The sequence below is a fragment of the Micromys minutus genome (assembly GCF_963924665.1).
Source record: "Micromys minutus genome assembly, chromosome: 17".
NCBI classification, from domain to species: Eukaryota; Metazoa; Chordata; class Mammalia; order Rodentia; family Muridae; genus Micromys; species Micromys minutus.
In genome coordinates, this window is record NC_137952.1 from 43,917,008 (window position 1) to 43,944,131 (window position 27,124).

Below are 27,124 nucleotides of genomic sequence, written 5' to 3' on the forward strand. Positions count from 1 at the left end.
GAGTAAAAAAATAACTCTTGCACACTGTTGGTGGGAACATAAATTTCTAGGGCAATTGTGGAAAACAGCAGAAAGGCTGCTTTATAAATTAAAAACAAAATTTTTATATTAAGTAGAAATCCTATTACTGTAAATATATTTGAGGACCATGAGTCATTATGCCAAGAGATAATGAAAGTCTTTTTTATTTACAATAGCCAAGATAATGAATTGAAGAAAGAATTCAAAAACGAATGAACTACTAGTGAATGTAGCCCTCTCTCTCTCTCTCTCTCTCTCTCTCTCTCTCTCTCTCTCTCTCTCACACACACACACACACACACACAAACACACACACACAAACACACACACATACACACACACATTACTGAGTAGTTACAAAGAAGAGATGTTTGCAACAAATAGATTAACCTTGTAAGCTAATGAAATTAGTCAACAACAAAACACCTATAATATACTTACATGAAGATTAAATCAAGAATAAGATCATGATGACCAATTTTTTCTAGATGGGAAGGGACTTGATAACTAATGGGTATTACGGGTCATAAAAATAAAACCTCGGGAGAAACAAGTATAGTCACTATGGTTAATTGTGTCTTCTGTGCTTCATTTTTTTCTAAAAGACTTCGTTTAAAATGTTCTTATCACAAAAACATACCAATGTGAATTTGTTATGCTGATTTTCTTGCTTTAATCTTTCCAACAAATTATCACATTGCACTTCATAAATAAAACAATGAAACAAAATATGTGAAATAAATGACAGGTTTTACTGGGCTGCAGGATATATGACTTCCCAGGAGCTCTACAGATCACATCCTTTGTTCATGAAGGCATTGATAGGACTTAATGCCTTGTGTTTGGAACACCCAGAGCAACTTTCCTTTGTTGACTGTCAACTGGCAACATTTCTCATCTTCTGCAAGTTTCTTACACATTCTTTTCTTCAAAGCCAACAGTGAGGAGTAGTATCTGTTTTGCTTTGAACTTTTTGTATCACATCTCCTTGACCTCAGCCTGTTTTTAAGGGTTGTAATTACAACACCCCACTTGGATACCAGGTTCTTAGTAAAGTCTACTGAAGTCTCTGTTTCCAGTAAGGTAAACTATTCACAGGTTGCAAGCACTAGGGTGTAGAACCTGGAGTAAGGGAGTTGTGTTGCCTCTAGGTTTATCTGTAACTATCTGCATCTGTGCATATGTCTTAAGCACTAATAAAAGAATGAAAATAGCCTGAGACTTTTACTACCCACAGCATTAAGGAGTAAAGAAACAAGAATAAGAGAAAGACAGAGAGAGTAAAATTGACCATTGGCCTTCACAGGATCAAGAGCCTCTCCTCCTGTTGATGCCCAATAAGGCCATCTTCTGATAAATAAGTAGCAGGAGTCATTGGTCCCTCTATATCCCCCTATATATACTCTTTGATTGGTGGTTTAGTCTCTGGGGTGTCTGGTTGGTTGATACTGTTCTTCCTATAGAATTGCAAACCCCTTCAGCTCCTGCAGGGTTTCTCTAATTTTTCCATTGGGAACCGTATGCTCAGTCCAATGGTTGGTTGAGAGCATCTGCCTCTGTACTTGTCAGGCTCTGGCAGAGCCTCTCAGAGGACAACTATATCAGGATACTGTCATTATATATTTCTTGAAATCTGGGTTTGGTGGCTGTATATGGGATGAGTCCCCAGATGGGGCAGTGTCTGGATAGCCTTTCCTCCTTTGAGTATTTTGTTCCCCCTTCTAAGAAGGTCTGAGGCATTCACAATTTGCTCTTTCTTGTTCTTGAGGTTAATGTGATCTGTTGATTGTATCTTTTGTATTCTGAGCTTTTGAGGTAATATCCACTTATCAGTGAGTGCATACCATGTATGTGTTTTTTTGTGACTGGGTTAACTCACTCAGGATGATATTTTCTAATTCCATCCATTTGTCTAAGAGTTTCATGAAGTTGAAAGAGTTAAAATTTTAAGTTGGCCCCAATAACCCTGCCTTGAGGACATGTATATCTCAAGGGTGAGAAATAAAATGGCAGACTACCTGATCTTGATAAGGTCTAACTCTGCAGTTCTGAGAAAAACAAGTATGAAGGTTGGCATGCCTCAAAACAGGGTGGCCTAGAGTTGAACCATGTCCAAAATAGACAGAGTATGCCAATTTGAATGAACCAATAAGATTGTTATGAGCCTGTAGCTAACTGCCTATGTGATTTTTCCTATAAATACTTCTCCCCATTTGAGTTCGGGGTCGACTCCTCTATCTCCTGTGTGAGATACGTGTCATCCCCAGAGCTCTGGAATAAACCTATTGCCTGATTGCATCAAGATAGGCTCTCCATGAGTTCTTGGGTTTGTGTTTCCTGGTACTTGAGTGAGGGGCTCCCCCAATTCAGGGATCTTTCAGAATCATTGTTTTTAATAGCTGAGTAGTACTCCATTATGTTAATGTACCACATATTCTGTATCCATTCTTCTATTTAAAAACATCTGTGTTCTTTCCAGCTGCTGGCTGTTATAAATAAGGCTGCTATGAATATAGGGGAGCATGTGTCCTTGTTATATGTTGGAGCATCTTTTGGGTGTATGCAGAAGTGGTATAGCTGGTTCCTCAGGTAGTACTATGCCCACTTTTCTGAGGGACCTCCAGACTGATTTCCAGAGTGGCTGTACCAGCTTGCAATTTCATCAACAATGGAGAAGTGTTCCTCTTTTTCCAGAACCTCACCAGCATCTAATTTTTTGATCTTAGCCATTCTGACTAGTTTGAGGTAGAATCTTAGGGTTCTTTTGCTTTGCATTTCCCAAATGACTACGGATGTTGAACATTTTTTTAGATGATTCTTAGTAATTCAATATTCCTCACTTGAGAATTCTTTGTTTAGCTCTGTACCCTCTTTTGAATAGAGTTATTTGGTTCTCTGGAGTCTCACTTCTTGAGTTCATTGTGTATATTTGATATTAGCCTCCTAGGATTGGTAAATATCTTTTTCCATTCTGTTGACTACCATTTTTTCCTAATGACATTGTCCTTTACCTTACAGAAACTTTGCAATTTCATGAGGTTCCATTTGTCAATTCTTGATCTTAGAGCATAAGCCATTGTTGTTCTGTTCAGGAAAATTTCCCCTGTACCCATGTATTTAAGGATCTTCTATAAAGCAACAGCGGACCTTATCAGAAGCCAGTGCAATTGTGGAAGAAAGGGAAAGAGTGGAATGTGCTGGAAAATGGACTAGCATGGCCATGGTTGAGTAGAGGAAAATATGGTTTAATATACCATTTGCAAAGGACCGAGGCTTGATTTCGACTTTTAATCATGGACTGAACTTATAACTAACTCTGAGAAAGGTAGAGTGTATTAGAACAGTTTCTGACCTGGGACATTCCACAGATTTCTACACCATGTCTTAGATTCCACATAGTTAGTGTCCCAGCTGTTGTTTGCGAGGACCCTTTAGTGGCTGTATGAACTAGTCACATTGGGTACTGCAGCCCTCTATGAAGAGTAGCCAAAGCATATAGGATGGTGTCACCAAGTCCTGTAATTATGAATCTCCACAGAAATGAATTTTATGGCCTTAATAAAGGCACAGGTGACTAAAGACTTGCCTGAAACCCACCATAAATACTGAGATAGTCCTCAGTGAGCCATGTCAAATTTTTAGCACACAGAAGCCTGTGTACCTTTCTGTAAGACACTAACTTTTAGGGTAATTCAATATGCATAAGTAGATAAGTTATACAGGGCTTAGGTTTTCAAGTGTGCGCACCATGACTGAGGGTGGAGAGGTTGAACTGAGAATGGTTTAAAGGTTTCTGTGTTTGCAGGTGTTGCTGCATGTCTACACTGTTGTGTGTGTCACGTGGAGGACTAAGATGAATGTATTTTAACACATCTAGAAAAAGAATAGCGGGAAAGTAAAAATGCAAAAGAGAGGACTAGAGAAATGCCTTAGCTGGCTGTTCTTCCAGGTGACCCAGCTTATCCCAAGCATCCACATGGTGGCTCCAGTACCAGGGGATCTGAATCCCTCTTCTTCAAGGCTGAAAGACATGTGAGGCGCAGATAACCATGCTGGTTGAGCAAGTTTATATATAAAATAAATATTGATTTAAAAGTGTAAAGAGATTGGACATAACTGAACTCAGGTATGAGTAGACTTCAAAACATCCAGCAAACTACAAGACTTCTAGGATTTGAATGAGTAACAACCCCCCACCAGCCTGGTGAGAAAGAAGGCAAGCTAACTTCTGTGCTCCTATTTCTGCATTGGGTCAGTCTCCACAAAAAAGGTATTGCTTGGAAAGGGGCAGGGGAGCTAATGTTGCAGATGTACTGTACCACACATGGATCAGAAATGGAAATTATGAAGACCAGAAAGTTGAGGGGATGGGGGATAAGACCAGGCGGGAGATAAAAAGAAGTTAAGGACACAGTTTGAAATCATTGTTATAGGGAATGGAAATTGAAAAAGTTGTACCTTACAGGGCATACGAAATTGTGAGATTTCAACTGAAGCTGGGGACATTCCTATCAGTATCGACGCCAAACTATTAGATGTTGATCTGGATTTTGATATTTTGTTTGTGCTTTGCCTAGAAATTTAATTCTTAAATTTATTCATGGTTCTTATTTATAACCAAGTAGACTGGGACATTGTTTTTAAAAGGCAATGTCCTGGTTTGATATCACAACCATGAGAAGCCCTGTTGGCAAGAAAGTAGGTTTCCAGAGCATAACGACCCTTGTGCTTATGAAGTGTAGCTGGCATTTACCTCAGTTCAGGTCCTCCCCAAGTTGTAAGGTTTTTACCTCCCAAATTCTGAAGAGTATCTGTTGGAAACACAAAGGGCTTTCTGCTCGAGGATGCTAATGTTGCTGTGTTTTTTCTTTTCTTCTCTGAGCAATAAGCATGTTCTGTATGTATGAAAGGGAACCTAAGCCTGTTCTGCTTCTATGGAACACGGGTAATGTGATACATACACGGTTGGAGTATGAAGCAGCCCATAGTTCTTTGGCAAGGTGACTTCAAGCCTTCTACTTCCTGTCTCCTCAACTATGATGGGACCTCAGTCTCCTTGCACTGACTTACTTGCTAATGGACCTGTGCCTTTCAAGACTTTCTGTGCTGTCTCCTGGCCCTGGCCTCCTCCTGTTTTCTTTATCTTCAAGTGATATACCCATTCCCAGTTAGCCCTCCACAAACCCTCCATCCCTCCTCTCCCTCCTCTCCTTTGTCACTATGAGGTGCTGCTCCACACCCCACTCACCCACTACCACCTAAAGAAACTCAATTGAAGACAGAAAAGACAAAATTGTCCATAGCAAAGTGGAGAGGAAAACTCCAGGCTGAGTCCTCCCTCAGATGGTCTTTAGCGAGCTGGGGAAGAATGATTGGAGATTCATGAAATAATGGGCACATAAGAGAACAGCAAGCTCATATAGTCCTCCTCTGGGGTAGGGGCCTTTGTTTGTTTTAACCTCTGAAGACCCCATGGGTGGCTAGTGAAGTTTGCATAATCAACAAGACTGGCACCTTAAGTTTATGTTCTCATTATTCTGATTAAAGGAATTACTAGTACATCAGAGGAAATAATTTTATTTCATTGTTGTTGAAACTGTTCATTGACATCTGGGGGAAATTGCAGCGATGGAAGTTAATTTACTTTCCCACATTTCCCTGAACTTTACAATAGCTGTCTTATTTTAAAGGCCACTGACAGCTATCTTGACAGAGCACATGGAAGGACTCTGCAGCTGTAACTTGAGACTACCTGTTTCCCAGAGAAGTCTGAACTGAATAGAATGTTCTGGAAAGCACAACATGGAACAGTGCCAGTGCTCTCAGAGACGGGTAGCTATCGCTTCCTTTCTTTCAGGCATAGAAACTTGAGGGCTACCCTTTTCAAAGTGTGCTACGTACACAGCTTGTGCTAGAACCCTGGGTAATTCACAAAATGTGCTTAGAATCACGTTCACCTTTAAAAATCAGTGTTATGCATGTGGGGGCATCTTGCAACACAAATATCTTATGACAAAAAAATAATTTCTACTTCTTGCCGTGCTATCAGCTCCGGCTCTCTTTGGATTATGTGCATCATCTTTAAGTTAGCAATTCAATGTTTTTCAGCCCTTCACACATCAACACTAAATCTGAACTAATGGGATAGAGTTGCAGTAAAGCAATGGTTTCCAACTGCATTTAACTATATGCAGAGCCCAGCATGTGCTTGGTTCAAATTCCATGTTCAAAATATCTTAAAGCTCCGATTTAGCTGGATGTACACTCAAATGTGGCACATTCCATTTTCAACATTCATTTACTTTATAATCATTTTGCATGCATGTATATATGTGTGCCGAGTGCCGGCTTGCTGGTGACTGTGCAGTCCGGGAAAGGGTATTGTGTCATCTGAAACTGGAGTTATGGATGGTTGTGAGCTGCCACGTGAGTGCTGGAATTTGAATCTGGATCCTCTGCAAAAGCAGTAAGTACCCTATATCTCAGAACTCTAGCCCCACATTCCAAATTTTAATTCATTGGAGATTATTTTAGATGTTGACCAGTCAACTATATTTTGTGATGACTTTTGACTTCGGTTTCCTGTTTTTCTGCTGTTTATAATCACTTTGGAAGTGAGGCATGTATGAGAAAGAATTATTTTCAAATAGTTGTACTTTTTTTTTCTTTCCCAAGGAATAATTACTTGTGTACATATAAAACTGCCCCTCTGATTTCTAAACAATGAGTCTTGTTTATCAAGACAGTTGTGTTCAAAGGTGGCCAAGGTACAGACAGTCTCTGTTTCCAGAACAAAACATGATACAATAGATGGACCTAAGACACAATTTATCATTACGCCAGAATTTTAGCCTTTACAAAAATTACCTGTCTGGCTTATCATGTCTACTAATAATTGTTATCTTAAGATTTCCATGATTCTATAAGCCACAAACAGGCCACAGACTAAAACAATGAAATGGCAAAAATGAGAAAAAAATCCTATGACTCTGATACAATGAATCTGATTAGGAAAGTGTTTTCAACCTAAGAGTTCACTCTGATGATTGAAGGGAGTGAAAGTCTTCAAGTTAAACTTCCCTGTCCAGCATCCCGGGACAATAGAGTGTGCTTGCTGCCTGTTACTATGTATTCGATGCCACACTTTAGGACTATCTATTATGCTCTGGTACATTCTGTGTTTTACGTTATGAGTTTCCCCCAAAATTCCTTGACAGCTTTGCTCAGTGTTAAATAACATAATTAAAGCAAACATCCAAGTAGAAAGATAAAGATTTCTGTTTCTTTTGGCATAAGAATCAGACAGCTTTATATGGAAAAAAATCTATGCGAAAAAAGTTTAGATCCAAAGACTATAATTCAGTATAAATACATTTAAAACTTTAAAAATATTATTGGAGGAATCATTGAATTTTAGTAAGGAGAACAGGTTCAGTGGTTCTATGGACAAGCAGCATCAGAAGGCCATCAGTCTCCTTGACTGATTACACATCCAACAATTTTATCCAAAATGTTAGATTGATTATTGTGATCATTTTAATTCAACCGAGTAAAGAAATTTTTTGACCAATGTCACTCACCTAGGAAGATTTCAGATTAATTAAGGCTATAGGACTTGAATCTAAGTTCCTGGGTTAGTGGTCTACTACAGAGGCTTGCTTGAGGGTATTTCTGGCAGAAATGTGATTAAAGGTTCTTCTCCCATGGTGGATGGCATCCCTGAGACTTAATAATCCCAAGGCACAAATCAGTGGCCATGATATGTCTTATGATTTGTTTTTGGAAGTCATACATACACTACCACTTCTACAAATGTCTATTGACTACAATGTCTTTCTGTTCATGCTGGCCACAGAAAGCACAGATAGCCAAGTAGAGACAAAATTTCCTATTTTAAATGAATAAACATTTCCACAATTTTCTCAGTTTAAACTACTAACCTATAGTGTGCATTGGCTATTCCTGTTAGAAGATAAAGGAGGTTATTGAGATGCTGGAGGATACTGAAATACTCAGTCCAAAGATGCTGGAGAGAATCTGCTAAGAAGTGGTACATATCAACAATAGCATAGCAACTGGCTAAGGAAGCTGAAGAAGTGTCCCATATTAGAGGCTCTAGTAGTATAGAACAGACTTCAGATCCATGTGCAGGCCTCAAGAGAACTTTGTCGACACAGATTATAAGCTGAAGTAATTGACCCTGCTTTTGGGAGTACACCAACATCACTAGCATTTAATTTTATTTAAAATTTGTATAACTAGAAAGTAGCATAGTTTTTAGTTTCAGTGAATTTTCACATATATTAGAAAATCTCAACTCTGAAAGAATGTTATTTCCATTCACGTCTTACCTTCCATTAAAGAATCCTGATTCATCATAGTATGGCATATGGCTTATAGTCAGTGGTATATCAATACAAAATTTACATCTCTCTCTCTCTCTCTCTCTCTCTCTCTCTCTCTCTCTCTCTCTCTCTCTCTCTCTCTTTCTGTGTGTGTGTGTGTGTGTGTGTGTGTGATATCTCCTTTGTGCCATTTGCCAGCCCCTTGGTGGAAATGTTCCATCACAGTTAATTTCAAGGTACTAACATGTACAACTGCTACATGTACAAATGGACACAGACACTTGAGCAAGAACTCCAACACTCTCTGTTGTAATCCATAGTAAACACGGTGTTTTCCTATAGTTCTCATCCATTTGATATTGGTTAATATTTGTGGTTCATGCAGCAGACTTTTAGTATCTTAGACTCTATGAGTTACATAGTCTGTCCCAACTATTCAGCTCGGCAGCTATACTGCTAAAGTGTCTGGCTGTAGGCTTTCCATGATCTTAGATGAGTGGATTCCTTGGCAGCAGAGCTTGAAACAAGGATTTGGTCACATATGTGATGAGGCAGAATGATCAGGTGAGTCTGTAAATGGATAAAGAGCACTAGGAAGGTAGAGTTGGAAGGTATCTACTTTGAGAATGACCTGAGATAAAGATATTCTTTCTCCCCAAATACAAGATACTACCAAAAATACAAAAGGAATTTAAGAGTATCAGGCAGAGGTCATCCCCTGCTTCTTCCACACACTAAAATCATATCTTTAGCAGGTTACTCATGTCTCAGAGTTTCCGTCTTATTTGGAAAATGCTAAGTATAATGACTGGTGTGTTAATGTATGCATGTTTGTATAAAATATACATATGGTAATGTGTTCATGTGTATGCAACACATACATATGATATTAAATACAAAATTCAGAGAGATGCGTAGAACAAAGAAATCATCAGAAAAGTTTGAATTATGGATTACTGAAAATATTCAAGACACTGAGAATATACATTATATGAATATATATTAAGCCTAAACCATAATGCTTCTGACACTCCTGTACCACACTGGAAAGGAGTTTATAATTTGCTACTATGGATTTAATATTTTTAGAGCCCTGTTTAACTCTAAAATGCTTGGAAAAATGGGTCCTGCTTTAATTTCATTTGGTCAAAACTCTAAATACAAATTTCTGATTTTCAATAATCAGGTTAATTAATGCTATACAGTAGCATTTTCACCCCACTCTTTAAAAGGAATCCAAATGCATTTTTGCTTTCCTCTGCCATAGAAAGAAGGTCTACATGACTAACAGGAACCTACTTGGATCCACACAAACCTTATGACTGCCTAGATTCAACATAATCCAAAGCCATGTACTGACTGCTGATTCAGTGAAAAAAAAAAATGACACACAGCCAAAAGTTCTGTCAAAGTCTAGTTTGTGGTTAGGAATTGTTTTTCTCTTTCTTTCCTTGTTAACCAATTTGGGTGAACCAAGGTCAAAGTAATTTTCTTTATTGCAAAAACACAGAAAATTGTTCTGTAATACATGTCCTCAAAACACAGTGCCTGATTATTAAAGAAAGTTGCTTTTTCTTTCTTTCAAATGGATTTAGCAGCTGATGTCATTTGAGGAATTTATCAGGTGAATTTATTGTGAGGAGATTGTGAAATGGGGGTCACAGCCTCATAGTTTAGCTTATATGCTTTGTTATTTTGAACCTTGCTGAAGAAATGTGTCGTTTCATTTGAGCAGGTAACATTTGCCCTCCGAATTTGGAAAGTTTTGATGTGCTCAAAGTTGGATTATTTCTCAGGGAGCATATGATTTTAGATTTATAGGTAGTGTCTAGGTAAGGTAGAACCCTTTTGCGTATTAATAATGTCACCCTTTAATCTCTAGGGATCACACTGGCTGGTTGCACTCTTAACAGTGGGGATATTCAGGGAGATTTGTAGAGGCTCAAAAGTGTTTTCCAGAGTATGTAACTGTAGAGCTATGCCCTAGATATAATGGTACTACAAGGGGGATTCCCATTTCTTACTGAAAGTAGTTTTTTCCTTAAAAGGCCCATAGTCTCCTACCTAAAAACTAATAGTAATAAAGTGAGCCATGGCCTACTTTATGTAAGAAATTTCCTTTCCTTATGGAGTCTGAATATTTATGAAAATACCCTTCTCTTTCAGCCCACCTTGCACCCCTTTTACCTTGCTTACTCCAGTCATCCTTTGAACCATACTGACGAGACCTTGGGAATCAAAGTGATCTCTCGTCTTCATGGCCAAAGGAATGTTCTAGTGATAACTATGATTGTAGTGCTTTCTGACTGTCAACATTTCAAAATGACTTGCAGATTTGGAAAATCAATAGCTTGTGTTCTTTCCAATTCATCTTATGCAAAACAGCACAAGCCAGAAACAATTTCAGTAATAGCGGTGGAGATGAGTACATTAAGTACATTGTCGGACTCATACCTATGCTTTGCGCCAAGAAGGAGGACTTTGTTTTTTATCTAACATTTAAAACAGTGACTGCTAGATATGGAATTATTGGAGATGGATAACATTACTGTTCTAGCACTAACTTTATGACTTTGGAAAATGTTACTGACATTTTGGTTTCTTTGCTTTTAAATTATTGGGGTGTGTGTGTGTGTGTGTGTGTGTGTGTGTGTGTGTGTGTGTGTGTGATGTTATGGATCTAACCAACTGTGTGATACATGCACACAAGAGCTCTACAACTATCTCAAGCACTAGAATGCTTCTAAGCCATTATTCCTCTAGATAGAATACATAGCTTGGACATCCACAGGAAAAGCATTTTATCTTCAAATGCTCTCACAAACACCAATCAGTTTTACCCCCTGTCATACAAGTGGAGCACTCAGTCACCAAGCCCCACTTGACCACAGCAGGACAGGTTACCTACTCTAATACATTTTATTCTCTTGCACATGTTCAAATCCTGAATGGAGATTCATAGGTTGAAGAGGGCTTAGATAGTTTAATAATCTCATGACTTCTATTACTCTGAAGAATCACAAAACTTAGATACTAATTAATATGCTTTATATAGATTCATTTGCTTAATTATCATAAAGTAGGCATTCTAACTATGAGATACGTTTATTTAGTTTCTTAAAAGTAGATTTCTCCCAAGTTAGAACTGGTAAAAACAAGAACAAAAGAAGTTTCTTAGAGGTAACACTACTACATAAGGGATATTTGTGGTACCCGAGAGAGTAGGAAAGCATGTAACAACTCAGTTGACTGAGATTAAGCATCTGTGATGAGTAATGTTAGTGGAGACTCCCTCCAGATGCCACTTAATGACAATATTTGCATGATCAACTTGGGTACTTTTTGTTTGTGTTTTTATTGTAATGTTTCATGGGCATTGACTGAGGACAGATCTCATGTCTTGAACATTTTGAATGTTCATGTGCGTTCTCCTTTTTGAGATTCTCAAGTTCTGGTCATAAAGCTACTTCAGTCAAGGCAATCATTATTGAATTTTTCTTATTTTACTTATTCAATTTAGGTCCATAATAGAGAATCCATTCCAGAGCTGGATTAATTGTTGATGAAACATTATGTCCCCTTGAGACAGACATTGGGTGAGTTCTCCCTAAATATTAAATATCAGCTAGCACTTCTATAATTTTTATTTTCTTTCCTTTGCTATATCTTAACACAGCATCTCTCATGGCTTCAAGCACATGAAACTCAAAAGACTTCCTATTTAAACAGGATTCCTGAAATATGAGATTCATGTTCTGCTTTATTTTTCTTACTGAAGTTTACAAGATGAATCCAAGGAAGGACAAAAACTGACTTCATTTTCTCTCCACAGTGGGAAAGTAAAGGAGGTGAGGGCTGGAGGAAGTTTATTAAACACACAGGCTGAATACGTTCTGACTATATCATAACTTTTTCCAACAGCGTCTTAAACCCAAGTTATTACTGGAAGTTGTTTATCTGGTACTTTGTATTCTTAACAGTTGCTGCCGGCAGATTTAGGATGGAGTATATGTCTTGCTTTGTGCTCAGATCCTTGAATAACCTGGCAATGGATGGTGGTATAAGTGGAGTTGGTGCTGCGACAGTTCCAAAAGACACAGCCTCAGTAATATCAAAGAAGACATGCATTTTAAGGTAAGAATTGGATTCCCAAACTTACTTGCTCATAGCAAGTGAGCATATACCTTCATCACATCCTTTGAAGACACGTGAGTTTCATACCTTGTAACGGCAAGCCAACAAGCATGTGTAGACCATCTGCTTTGTTTTCCTAGTATTGGAAGAACTGTAGACTCAGATGTCGACTAAATTTTCTAACTATTCAGAACTCAATTATCCATTTATATACCTTTGACATCCTCCAAAGAATATGAAAGCCTTTCCCTAGGATACCAGAGAAGTTCCAAGATGCCACTGTTTCTAATATAGCCACTTATCTCTCATATATAACACACTGACAGTGATTTGATAGCTTTTTAAGAAGCACATGGGACCCTCTTCTACCTGTCCTGGCACATATACATACCCCTTTGCCTCCTTGGGCTATTGTCAGTTCAGTAATATACTTCACATGTTCGGCTTTCCAGTGCTTCGGTGTGCTTATTTTTATTCTCATAGGAAGGTCATTTACAGAAATCTGACAGAAGCTAAGAAAGGGAAATCCAAGCCTCATCACATGTGTTCTCTTTCTAAAAGGAAATGCACATGGAGGGCAGCGACGGTAGAATGTTTCATCAGGTGACCAGACGAAGATCTAAAAGAAGAAGCTTGACCTTTTCTTTATCATTTACTCCCATTTTTATCATGGCTTTACCTAGCGCTCAATGCACATGATTCTGATGTGACACTTTATCTAAATCTTCATATCACCTCATTGCTGTTTGCCAGCAACAAACAAAGGCCATGTGGATCTTTCTCAGTCCCCAGGTGCCCGGAGCACGCTCCCAACCTCAGCCTGCCTCTCTTAGTCCCTGTGACTTTTCAAGTGACCAGAGCCTGCAGTCATACATATTCTACTCCCCAAACTTCGTACTTTTCAGAGTCTTGGCTCTGCCCTGTCTCATCCACCTCCTTCCACTGTGCTTTATGGGGTTTTTTTTGGGGGGGGGAGGGAGTGTCTGCTTTTGTTTTTGTTATGTTTTGTTGTTTGATGTTGTCCAAAACATTTTGTTTGTCTTCTTCATCTCTTTTTCATATTATCATGTTAGATTTCAATAGTCATGAAAGATGTAAGACAAATACACCAGAAAGAATGAATTACTTTATTGTACCTAAGACTGCAGCACCAGGGATAGCATATGAAGGTGCCTGCCAGCTCACACCAAAAGTCAGTGCTTATGTAATGAGGAACAAAGGAGGATTCTGTGTATACGAATCAAAGCACCGCCTCTAGTTCCCCCAATCACAGTGCCTACTCAGAAGCCAGTGCCAACCCTTATATAAGCAAAAACCACAACTTCTAAATTGCACCCATTATGTCTTTTAAAAAAATATTTTTTTCTTTACATACATTTCAAATGCTATTTCCTTTCTCAGTTTCCCCTCTGGAATCCCCTATCCCATTCTTTCCCCCCTACCTTTATGAGAGTGTTCCCCCACTCACACACTCCCTCCTATTTTATCTTCCCACCTGAGTGTTTCCCTGCACTGGGGTGTTCAGCCTTCACAGGGCCAAGGGCCTCTCCTCTCCTTGATGCCTGAAAAGGTCATCCTCTGCTACATATGTGGATGAAGCCATGCCTCCCTCCATGTGTACTCTGTGGTTGGTGGTTTAACTCTCGGAGCTCCGGAGGGGTGTGGTTGATTGATATTGTTCTTTCTCTGGGGTTGCAAACCATTTCAGCTCCTGCAGTCCTTTCTCTAACTCCTCCACTGGGGAACCCATGCTCAGTCCAAAAAAAACAAAACAAAAAAACAAAAACAAAAAAAACCCAAAATGGTTGGTTGAGAGCATCTGACTCTGTATTTATCAGTCTTTGGCCGACCCTCTCAGGGGACAGCTATATCAGGCTCCTTCCAGCATGCACTGCTTGGCATCCACAATATATCTGGGTTTGGTGACTGTATACGAGATGGATCCCCAGGTGGGGCAGTATTTGGATGGCCTTTCCTCCTTTGAGTATTTTGTTCTCCCTTTTAAAAATGGCTGAAACTTGAGTTTCATGTGGTCTATGGATTGCATCTTGGGTAATCTGAGATTTTGAAATAATATCTACTTATCAGCGAGTACATACAATGTGTGTGTTTTTTGTGACTGGGTTACTTCACTCAGGATGATATTTTCTAGTGTCATCCATTTGCTTAAGAATTTCATGAAGTCATTGTTTTTAATAGCTCAATAGTATTCCATTGTGTAAATGCACCACATTTTCTGTATCCATTCCTCTGGTGAAGGACCTCTGTGTTCTTCGCAGCTTCTGGATATTATAAATAAGGCTGCTATAAATATAGTAGACCATGTGTCTTTGTTATATCTTAAACCAGCATCTTTTGAGTATATGCCCAGAAGTAGTATAGCTTATTTTTGACAAAGGAGCTAAAACCTTCCAGTGGCAAAAAGACAGCATTTTTCAACAAATGGTGCTGGTTCAACTGAAGGTCATCCTGTACAAGAATGATAATTGATTCATTCTTATCACCTTGTACAAAGCTCAAGTCTGAGTGGATCAAGGACCTCCACACACAACCAGACACACTGAAACTAATAGAAGTGAAAATGGGAAATAGCCTCAAATACATACGCACTGAAGAAAACTTTCTGAACAAAGCACCAATGGCTTATGCTCTACGATTAAGAATCCACAAAGGGGACTTCATACAACTTCAAAGCTTCTGTAAGGACACTGTCATTAGGACAAAACGGCAACCAACAGATTGGGAAAAGATCTTTACCAATCCTACATCTAATAGAGGGCTGATATTCAATAAAAACAAAGAACTGCAGAAGTTAGAATCCAGAGAATCAAAAAACCTGATTAAAAGGAGGGGGGCAGAGCTAAACAAAGAATTCTCAACTGAGGAATTTTGAAGGGCTGAGACACTTTTAAAGAAATGTTCAACATCCCTAGTCATCAGGGAAACCCAAATTGAAATCATCCTAAGGATCCACCTCATACCAGTCAGAATGGCTAAGATCAAAAACTCAGGTGCCAGCAGATGTTGGTGAGGATGTGCAAAAAGAGGAACACTCCTCCACTGTTGGTGGGATTACAAGCTGGTAGGAGCATTGTGTCTCAATGCCTTAATACCAGTTTGTCTAAAGTAGGCATGAATAGGACCAGACATACTGGAATGGAAGCCATGCCTTTATGTGCAGTGGTTTCTGAAACTACCATGTTTTAAAAGTAAGCATGATGAATCCAAACTAGTTAGTCTGACAAGAGACTGGTGTTCCCTGTAGTCAGAAAATCAGTCAGTTGGTTGTCAGGTTTTCATTCATCGATGCCAAACATAGGGAAGGATCTACCTGCCAGTTCAAGTACCAGCTCCTGTTGATCAAAGAATATAAATTATAAGATGAGTAGAATAAATATTTCAAGATCAAAACAAAACTCAATATCACTCAACATGTTTATTAGCATTTATCATTGTTTAAATCCTGACACATGTCTCTTAGAATGGTTGAGTCACTCTAGCTTACCTAATTAAGATTTTAAGCTACAATCACTTATGATTACTGTCTAGTTACACTCCATTCTCAGAGTAATCTGTTTCCTCCCATTAGGTTCAGATATTAAGTTTCCATTCCTCCAACTTTCAGTATCTCTTTATCATGACCCCTAGTTTAGAGCTCACCTTTAATCTCACCACCTCCTGTTCAAGAACATTCCAGGGTTTTATTTATGGTTCAAAGTGACCCAAGACTCAATACAATATTTGAAAGCTCCAAGTTTCAAATGTAACTCTTCTTTGACATAAAACCCTGCTCTCATCCACAAGGACCACCCTCCCCATTCTACCTATAGAGGATTCCTCCCTTCCCCACTCTACTTTATAGACTCAGAGTGATGATTTTTCCCTGAAAAATTTTACAGGTTAGCTTGATTTACAACTAAATCTGAAAATTCTCTACTACCAGGTGGTTGTTTTTATTCAACTTGATAGTTTTTTCCCTTCATATAGGAGCCAGAGTTTGGGCATTAATAAGTGCTTACTAATTGACTTCAGAGCAAATCTTATTTTTAATCCATTAATCATTTATGATCATTCATGCATTTGGAACTAATGTTAAAATGTTAAGAAGGAATAACAGAATTGTTTGGTTTTAATTAAAGTTGAGGAAAAAAAGATGCCCAGAGTAAGAGCTACTTTTCTCTCTAGATATGTATTCTAAGCACTGGTTTGGTTGCTGCAGTTTAAGCAACAGGTAATTCTTCAAGCTGATTAATTCTAGATGGATCCAACTTTAATATCCGCTGAGGATGCTTTGGTTCAGTTTGCTGCATCATTACATTTAGGCAGCAGCACATGACACCAAAGACTACAGATGTCTGTACCTTCCCCTCAACTTCCCTCCCAAGTTGAAAATTATTTTAAAATAATTCAAGATAAGGTTCAGTCAGTTAGCTAGTTACAGCATTCTCTTAGGGTAGCATTAGCATTAATTAATATTTGCACATTGCTTTGAAAAATCACAAATGCTATGGAAGTGCTGACTATTAATTTAGTAAAAGCACAGGCCATGAAGGCTGAGATATAAAGGCAGCTGCACACTAATGAAATGTTTTAATATTTAAATCAACTAGCCTGAAGAAAGTCCCTGACATTCTGTGCCTGTAAATCAGGAAGAAAGAATCTCTCTGGATGGACTTGAAGTGATTTAGAAGAGAATACTGAAGAGCAAGTTGATAGGGATGATGTTCCACCAGAAGGAAAAGCTGTGACCTTCAAAATCAAAATTATCTTGGGTGGGGGCTACATGCTAATCAATGGGTAATTAGCAGTGATTCAAATGGTGGAATATGGGCAAAAACACAGATGGGGGAAATGAAACAAGAAATGGAAAAAGGAGACAAGAGCTCTGTGGACCAAGATTAAAAAGTGGTGATAAAATGAAATTGTCAGTATTCTTCTGCCTCTCACCCTAAATGTGGTGACATCACAGCGGAAGGTCCCAATCAGAGCCATGCTGGCTCCACTGAGCATCCTTTGCAGATGGCCCCTCCATGTCTGTGCTTCCACTGTAATTGAGACCTCAAGTTTTTGCCTGCCATTTGAAGTCACTAGGCTTCTTACGATTTGTTTGGCAGCCTATATTCTCTTTCTCCACCTCAGCATCTACCAAAAACCACTCCCAATGAGCTATTTCCTTCAGGATATTTTCGAACTTCTGCAGTGATGCCAGCAATGGGAGGTATTTGTTCCATATGGCACTGCTGGGAATGAAATGATCTTCCTAAACATTCTCCAGAAGAAATGATTTATATGAATAAGAAAATAAACTATTCTGTCCATTCTGTGCGTAAACTTTCCAGATAATTTTACTGTGATCCTGCCAAAATGCAAGAGAATGATTTAATAATTTATATAGAAATTTGTATTGTTTATTTAAAAGTTTTTAAAAGACAAGTGACTTCCTTATCTCAATTCATCTTTATTTTTTTGTCACTATTAATGTAGCTATGTATCTATGAATCTGTGTCTCTATCTATCTATCATCTATCTATCTATACATTTACATTACAGGGCAATTGGTAAATAGAAATATATTAAAATTAAAATACACAAATTTTGTTAAAATCATATTTTAAACTAAAAAACACATGGACATAGTCACATACACGCATATATTGAGATACACGTATAAATTATAAAAATATAAACATAAATATTTGAATTACAATTTGTAATTTTCCCTTCCTAATGTGTTTACCAAAAAATTGAGTATTCCATAAATCACTATGTCATAGGTTTCTTTCCACTTGATGTCCAAGTTACTATATTCCTGCTTTGATAAATACTGTGATCAAAAGCAACTTAGAGAAGAAGGTTTGTATTTCATTTTCTGTGTGCAGATGACAATCTCACACTGAGGGAACTCAGGTCAGAATCTTAAGCAGGAACCCAGGGAGGAAGCACAAAGGAGAGCTGATTATGTCAGCCATGCCCCAGCCTCCACTCAGCTAGCTTTCTTTAAAACAAAACAAACATTCCTTTAACCTCTTTGAAGATTTTATGTGTTGCATTTTGATCAGATTCATTTCCCCTTCCCCATGTTCTTCTCGATACACCCCTCACATTTCATACCCACAAAACTTTAAGTCCTTGATAATTTCTTAAACCCATAAAGTTACCGTAGGGCTAATTGCATACTCTTAGGTTCATGACCATTCACTACCAAGGTCACAACCTGAAAGAGGGCAAATGCTCTCTTTTCCAGCAGCTCTCTGTAATCAATAGCTCCGCACCTAAGGTCAGTGCCCATCTTTACCACCTCCGTTCTCATTTTGTCTTGCTTCTGCTTGCTCACATCTTGTGCAGCCTACCGTAACTATACTTAGTTCAACTGTACTGCTGTGTCCATGGAAAAAACAATTGGTGTGTAGTCACCCACTACATCTGGCTCTTACACTCCCCTCCACACTCCTTTTACAATGATCTCTGAACCTGGGCAGGGGGTGTTATTGTATAGATGGCCCATTTAAAGCTGGGCATTCTTCAATGACTTATTCTCTGTACCTTGATCAGTTGTGGCTCTCTGTTAGTCACTACCTCTTGCAAAGAGAGGCTTCTCTAATGAGGATGAAGAGATGTATTCATTTACAAGTATAATAACAAGTTCTTAGGAATCCGTTTAGTTCTGTTTCCCATAAGCACACTAATAGTAGGTTCTTTACCCTGAGTCTAGGATCAGTCTAGCCATAGGTCTTGAGGAATGGGATGTAAGTATAATCAAAAAGTCGTTGGTTACTCCAGTGACATTTTTGCTATTTTTACACTAAAATGAGCATGTTTTAGCAGGCAGGTTGCTATTGTACCTAGAAGGTTTCGCAGCTGAATAAGATTACTGATTATTTTCTTCTTCACAACATGCATAGTACCTTCTTTTTATGAAGTATTTATAAATACTTTATTTTTCTGTATTATTAGATATATTTTATTTATATTTCAAAAGGTGTCCCCTTTCCTTGTTTCCTTCCAAGCCTTCCATCCCATCCTCCCACACTCTGCTTTTATGAGGGTGCTCTCCTTCCGACCAAACCCTCCCCTCTCCCCCCTACCTGATATTCCCCTACACTGGAGCATCAAGGTTTGGCAGGATCAAGGGCTTCTCCTCGCACTGATGCCCAACAAGGCCATCCTCTGCTACATATGCAGCTGGATCATGGATCTGTCCATTTCTACTCTTTGGATAGTGGTTTAGTCCCTGGAAGCTCTGGTTGGTTGGTATTGTTGTTCTTATGGAGTTGCAAAAATTTAGCTCCTGCAATCCTTTCTCTAACTCCTCCATTGTGGACCACTTTTTCAGTTCATTGGTTGGTTGTGAGCATCTGCCTCTATATCTGTCATGATTTGGCAGAGCCTCTGAGGAGACAGTTATATCAGGCTTCTGTCAGCATGCACTTTTTGGCACCAGCAATATTTTGTGAGTTTGGTAGATGCATATGGGCTGGATCTCCAGGTGGACAGTCTTTGGATGTCCTTTGCTTCAGTTTCTGCTTCAAACAGTGTCTCTGTATTTCCTTCTGTGAATATTTTGGTGCCCCTATCTGAGAAGGACTCAAGCATCTTTGGTCTTCCTTCTTCTTGAGCTCAATGTGGTCTATGAATTGTATCTTGGGTAATCTGAGCCTTGGGCTAATACCCACTTATCAGTGAGTGCATACCATGTGCTGTGTGTGTGTGTGTGTGTATGTGTGTGTGTGTGAGAGGGGGGGGGAGAGAGAGAGAGAGAGAGAGAGAGATTGGGTTACCTTACCCTGGATATTTTCCAGTTCTATCCATTTGCCTAAGAATTTCTTGAAGTCATAGTTTTAATAGCTGAGTAGTACTCCATTGTGTAAATGTACCACATTTTCTGTATCCATTCCTCTGTTGAAGAGCATCTGGGCCCTTTCCAGCTTCTGGCTTTTATAAATAAGGCCACTCTGAACATAGTGGAGCATGTGTTCTTGGTTTATGTTGGAGAATCCTTTGTGTATATGTCCAGGAGTGGTATAGCTGAGTCCTCAGGAAATACAATGTTCAGTTTTTTGAGGAACTTCCAGACTGATTTCCAGAGTGGTTATACCAGCTTGCAATTCCACCAAAAATTTTCTCTTTCATCCACAGCAGCATCTACTGTCACCTGAGCTTTTGAACTTAGCCATTCTTACTGCTGTGAGGAGGAATCTCAGGGTTCTTTTGATTTGCATTTCTCTGATGATTAAAGATGTTGAACATTTCTTTAGGTGCTTCTCTGTCATTCACTATTTCTCAGTTGAAAACTCTTTGTTTAGCTCTATTTTCTATTTTTAATAGTGTTATTTGATTCTCTGGAGTCTAACTTTTTGAGTTCTTTGTATATTTTGGATATTAGCAAATCAAAACCACCCCCCATTGAAGTGCCCAGTGGTTAAACTGATGAAGGCAATCTGCTGGTTGGGACTGTCTCATATCTCTGGGCTCTGTGAAGCTGACAGCTGATACTATTAAGTTCTTAGTGTTTCTACAAAAGTTGTCTTTATAAATTATATTATAATATCAATTAAAGGGAGATTTTAAGAGAAATTTTGCTAAAATAAACTAACCTTATTTTCCAGTAAAAATACTAAAATATTTTGTTTTCTGTAGCCTAGTAAGTGCAATTTTTGTAAGTGTACAGGGAGACACGCTGTTTTGTTAGTTTCTACGTCTGAGCCTTATAATTTAAACTGATAAGAGACAAATTTATAGAAAACAAATTAAGTGCAAAAATGCTCCAGAAAAAGCAGGTGAAAGAATATCAAGAAAGGGTTTACTTAGAGGCCTGCATCTTATCTATCCCCTTTTAACAAAGGTGCCAAGTTATGGAGAGGCGATTAGATAAAGAAAAATGGTTTTAAGTGTCTAGGGACTTATACCCTGTGGTTATGGGACTATGTGAGAGAAATGATGGCAGATGGGATATTTATGAAAGCTGTGTGGACTGGTGTCATCTTCGGTGATAAGAATCTTGGAGTCCTCAACTGTTTTAGACAAGGAAGGGAGACATCATTACAATGGAAATGAGCAATCTTAGAGTCCTTCACTTTTTGGTACTGAGGAGGAAGATGCCTTCACAGCAGAAATCTCTACCTTCCTAGGAGACAGCTAAAAATTCCCAGAGCTTTCAGAGCCTTACTTTTTTCTATTTTTTTTAAATCTCAGAATAATTCAAAAGCAAAAGTAGCACATTGAAGGTGACATGCATGGTCTGATCCCCTCATGAATACGATAAACATCATATTTCAACAGAATTTGGATTCTGGTCACAGATTTCACAGATTATTTAGAGATAAAAATAAGAACAAGTAAAAGATATTCATTAAATGATGAAAATTTCATGTGCATTGAATAGGACATTATTAGAGAAATCAATATGAATGAAACATGGACCCTATCATTGGAAGGCTCCAGCTTTTCTTTTAAAGCATGGAAGATCGAATGGGAAAAGAGAAATACTTTTTCTCCGATGATATTCACTGTGATGGCAGTGAGAGGTCACAGTATTTCCTATGTATTTCTCTACCAGTGAGTCTGTTGTGCTGGTGTGTGACTTGCTTTGGTCAGTGGGATAGAGTAGATAAGATACTGAGCAAGTACTAGACTGAACATCATAGACCTGACTTTGAAAAACCTCAGGAATTCATGCTTTGATATATTAACAAGTTTGATTCATGCTGTTAGAAATTGAGAGAACACACTGATCAGAAGGTAATTGTTTGCTTATAATGCTCAACTTCAACATACAGCCCAATTAACAAATTTATGCCATTGATAACCTAATTGTGCCCAGCTAACTCCATAAATCCAACTCAAACCAATGGTTCATGAGGTAATCTAGAAACACAGCATGCTAATACAACCTCTAAGCCATCCACACAAAAATAATGAACTTAGTATCATAACTCATAAGAGAGAAGAGACATGGGACTTAGTGCTATTCATAACATTACTTTTGCTTTTGGTAACATTAAGCTAAAATATTTTTAAGATGTCCTTAAGAGAAAATTTTGTGAAATAATGAAAACATCATGATGTAGGAGAATCCAACATATTCCCTTAACTATTTTAACATCAACATATTTATTTCTGGGCTGAGTTGTATGCTCACTCAAGCGTGGTTGGGTTGTGCTACAAATTCCCTTAGTTTTGGATCATGTGATGACTCACTGTTAATGTTTCCATCCATAGACATACAGAACCCAATAGGCAACCCTACTGGATGCCCATGAATTGTTGCGTGAATTTTATATGCAAAATAGCTTTTCCAGCCGAGGTTGTTTACTAGAAGCTCTGATTTGCCTACGTCATATCCGTGTGCTCCCTAGGCTCTATCTTCTGGGAGCCTGCAAACAAGCCTGTCTTTCTTAAAATCTGTACATGTATCCCTCTTTTTTTAAATAAAGTTGTATGAGGGAAAAAAAAGTCTATGAAGCCTCAATACCCAGGCAGTTAGACCTTCCTTTTGCATCTGGGATTCTTTAATATATATGAAAGTTGTTCAGCAGTCTTGCTAAAGCACAGGTTTTAGATCATTGGGTCTAAGATGAGGTACAAAGATGTGTGTTTCTGGCGAGCTCACAGGTGATGCTGGTAGTACCAGGATAAAACTGTGGCACTGTAAAGGACAGTTGTTAAGGGCAACAATAAAAAATCTTTACTAAGCAAAATATGAAGGTTGAAAACCTTTTTAAGCTGAGAAAAACTGACTGCAATTAAAACCTTTTTTGATCTTGTTCATTCATAAACAAGTACGTACATTCTGGCTTCTGCCTTCTAGGAGAAGAAGAATGACCAGTTTCAGGTGATACATATGCCAAATAAGAGTGTGTTCTTAAATCCTTCATCCTTATTTTCCTAACTAGCCTTTTTCTAGAAGGGATTTGGTATACCGTGGAGACTCAGGTCCCACAACCCCCATCCTCTTCCCTCTGCATTATTTCATCAGAACTTGTCCTACGTCTGTCCATCTCTTCCATATTTCTACTTTGTGGAGCCCACACACATTTTTAAAAAAATCAAAATTTCTTCCAATCTCCTGATTCCCACTTTATTTCCTGTTCTGAAGGAAATATGACATTTACAGCAGAACATGATTTTAGGTAATATTTGTTATATCTGTTACTCTTCAGATTGTTCTTTTTATTTTAAGTACAGCCTGCAATTCTTCTTCCCCACTATGCATCCCATAGAGTAGAATCTTTGGATTCCTAGTAGGATGATTGGTCAAGATGTTTGGCCATCATACTAATTTACTAAATAAGGACCAGCATTTTAGAAAAAAATTACGTTTTTATTAAAATATAAAACATTACTTGTAAACATTTCAAAATGTCTAAATAGACAGCGATATGCATTCAATAGCAGTTCTTATGCTATGCTATCTCAGATCTGACTTCTAATCACTAACTATTTGATTCTTCATAGCAAGGGACAGGTAATGGGAATCATAGTTCTCAATAGAGCTGTGACAATTAAATTAGTTGAGGCATATAAAGCTCACGATTGATGCCTGGCACAGTGATATGAAATAAATAAGGAAAATATGCAGAACCTTGATAGATGAACATTACATAATAGACAGTAAGTAATAAATCAATTATGTGTTACCATGTAAGAACAGAGTTATACCTGTATAATTCTTAAAGGTTAATTATTAGCTTGGAATAAATTGGCTATTATTTGTAAGTGCATTTAAAAACTAAAAATATAAAACATTGAACAACAGTAGAGGACTAGAGGTATAAATTCAAGGATGCATTTGTTTTAACCATTACTTAAAATTTCATATGGTTTTGAGTTCAACCAACACACACACACACACACACACACACACACACACCTCATTTATTCAGATGTAAAATATAGATATTTAAAGATCTAGATTACAGATGATGATGAAAATATTTTGATATAAAAATTATATTCTAAGCGTTTAAACTCTGTGAAGAATTTACATAGATTTCCTTGAAGTTAGACATTGTTTTTGTATACCATTTAAGTGGCTATGGAAATGTAGGTCTCATTTTAATATGAAGTTGCAATTGAGCAATTTTAATTGCATAGAGAACAAGGTTTTGCATACATTGACATGAATAATAAACAAAAGCCCATCATAGTTACATTTTAATGCACAAAATTAATGCAGAAAGTTTATACAAAGCTTTTTACATCCTTAAGGCAATGCAAAGACTTATGCAAAGATATTTTTGTAGCTTGAAACCAACTATAAAGGGCAAAACCTCCCCAACTGGTTTTGATTTTAAGGTACTTCACTGAAATCCTTATTGGATATCAAAAAAAAAAAAAAAAAAAAAAAAAAAAGAATCCCCTTGCTTTTCAAATACGTGTGGGGAGTTCATCAAAGGACTCCATTGACAAGCCCTGCGTTTCGTTTTCCAGCCTTACAGGAGATAAGGACTACATCTCTCTTTTTCTCTGCCTTCTCACAAACACATTATTTTAAATTCAAATCACTGTAATATGGCTCTCTGGGAAATCTCAGCCTTCGTGTGAAAGACAAGTTGTCCTTACAGGATCATTTTAGATCTAAAATTTATAAATAGCATCAAAGCATCTGCCTGTCACCTGTTTAGATGAGCCACATGAAATTGCCAATACACAACAACCACTGACCCACTGAAATTGGCAATTTCAAATGATTCAATCTAATGTTTTTCTTCTGTCCTACTTCAAAGAAATGTCCACTTACTGACGGTATTGCCCATCAGGAAAGACATTTTTAATGGTCAAGATTTTTTTATAAAAATATTAGCATCCTTTCAGTTATGTAAATTAGAGTTCTTTAATTTGTATGCAATAACCACCTGGAAAACAGGACTAACATGCCCTGTTCCGATTAATCCTTAGCATTTATATCAGGAGCCATCAAGAATTGCACTCCTTTATAATTAGAAAGGGAAAAATCCATCATCGAAAGTCCTTTTTTTTTCCTAAAAGCTTCCTGTGAAAGATCCTGAACAAAAAGGTAATTGCAGAGCTGTGTATACATTCGCCCAGTTAATCTTATATATGGAACAATAATGATGGCACGCTGGGAAAACCATCAGTGTCCTCGGTGCTATACCTTGAGATGTATGTGGTGAGTGAATTCTGAACAGATTTATCAGGATTTTATTCAATAAATAAGTGGAGTATGTCACAGCATAAGAGCAGACCAGCCAATACCTTCTTCAGTTAATGATTGTCATTCAGCTCAATGAGACTGTTGTTTTAATGATTACATGGAGGAATGGCAAAATCCTGAACTGCCTTCAAAGTCATTAAGGAGATTTAGTCCTATTCAGCAGAGCTAAAGACACTTATATATTTCATTGCTTCTCAATTTCCTGCAAACTTGTAAATTCTGGAGGCTCACAGAATGATGGCATACACAATAAACTTAGATATATGCTAACCACATTTCATATATTTCCTACTGTTTTGAATAACAAAATTCTGAAAAAAAAAACCCACCTCTTGCACATGATAAGTTCTTGGCCTTCTGAGCATGTGATCCAATGTCTTATAAGTTAGAAGCATCATTAGATATAGAGACCGAACTGTAATTCTCAGCTCAGAAACAGAACCTCTCACTTCTAATTAATAACACAGCTTAACTTTGGGATGGAAAATTTCACAGATTTCCATTGTTATCATGTAACAAAAGACTATGCATTTAGTGTTCACAATGGCTCGGTCTCCAAATGAGCAGTAAGGTTTGCCTACCCCGAAAAAAACCAAATACACTTCTGGTGGCATCAAGCTTTTTTTTTCCGGGTTGCAATGAGAGCCAAGAAAAAAAAAAAAAAACGAAGTGCTAATTTTATCAAAGATTCATCAGTTAAAAACCCAATATATTCAAACTGAACACAAAGCCAGGGTTGTGCCGCATAGCATGTATTCTTCTTTCTCTACTGAGCTGTAAATTTATTCACTCAAGCAGTAAAGTATTCTTTGAAGAGGATCTAAACATGTCAGAAGGCTAAAGTAGATCTGGCCTGCCAAAAAATTACCTTACAAATCTATGAGCATTTCAACTCTCTGGGGTGAAGAGAGAAGATGTTTTCTGAAACAATTATAAAACAACAGCAAACTAGAGCATGAACAGATGTGTAGCCACTGCAGATATACAAGAAACAAGTATTTGACACATGATCTTGCCCCACTGTACTCAACAAGCATGTATCTAAGATTCATTTCTTCTAGGTCTGCGTATAAATCAGTGTCAAAATAGTATTTATTTATTTATTTATTTATTTATTTATTTATTTATTTTTATTTGGATATGTTTTCTTTACATTTCAAAAGGTCTCCCCTTTCACAATTTTTACTCCATAAAGTCCTTATACCAACACACCTCCTGCTTCTATGAGGGTGCCCTACTGCCTTCCGACCCCCTTCTGCCTCCCCACCCTGACAATCCCCTACACTGGGAAATTTAGCCATGGCAGGACATACAGTTTCTTATTCCATTGATGCCCAACAAGGCCATCCACCTTCTGCTACATGTGCAGCTGGAGCCAGGGGTCCATCATGTGTACTCTTTGGTTAGTGGTTTAGTCCCTGGGAGATCTGGTTGGTTGGTATTATTATTC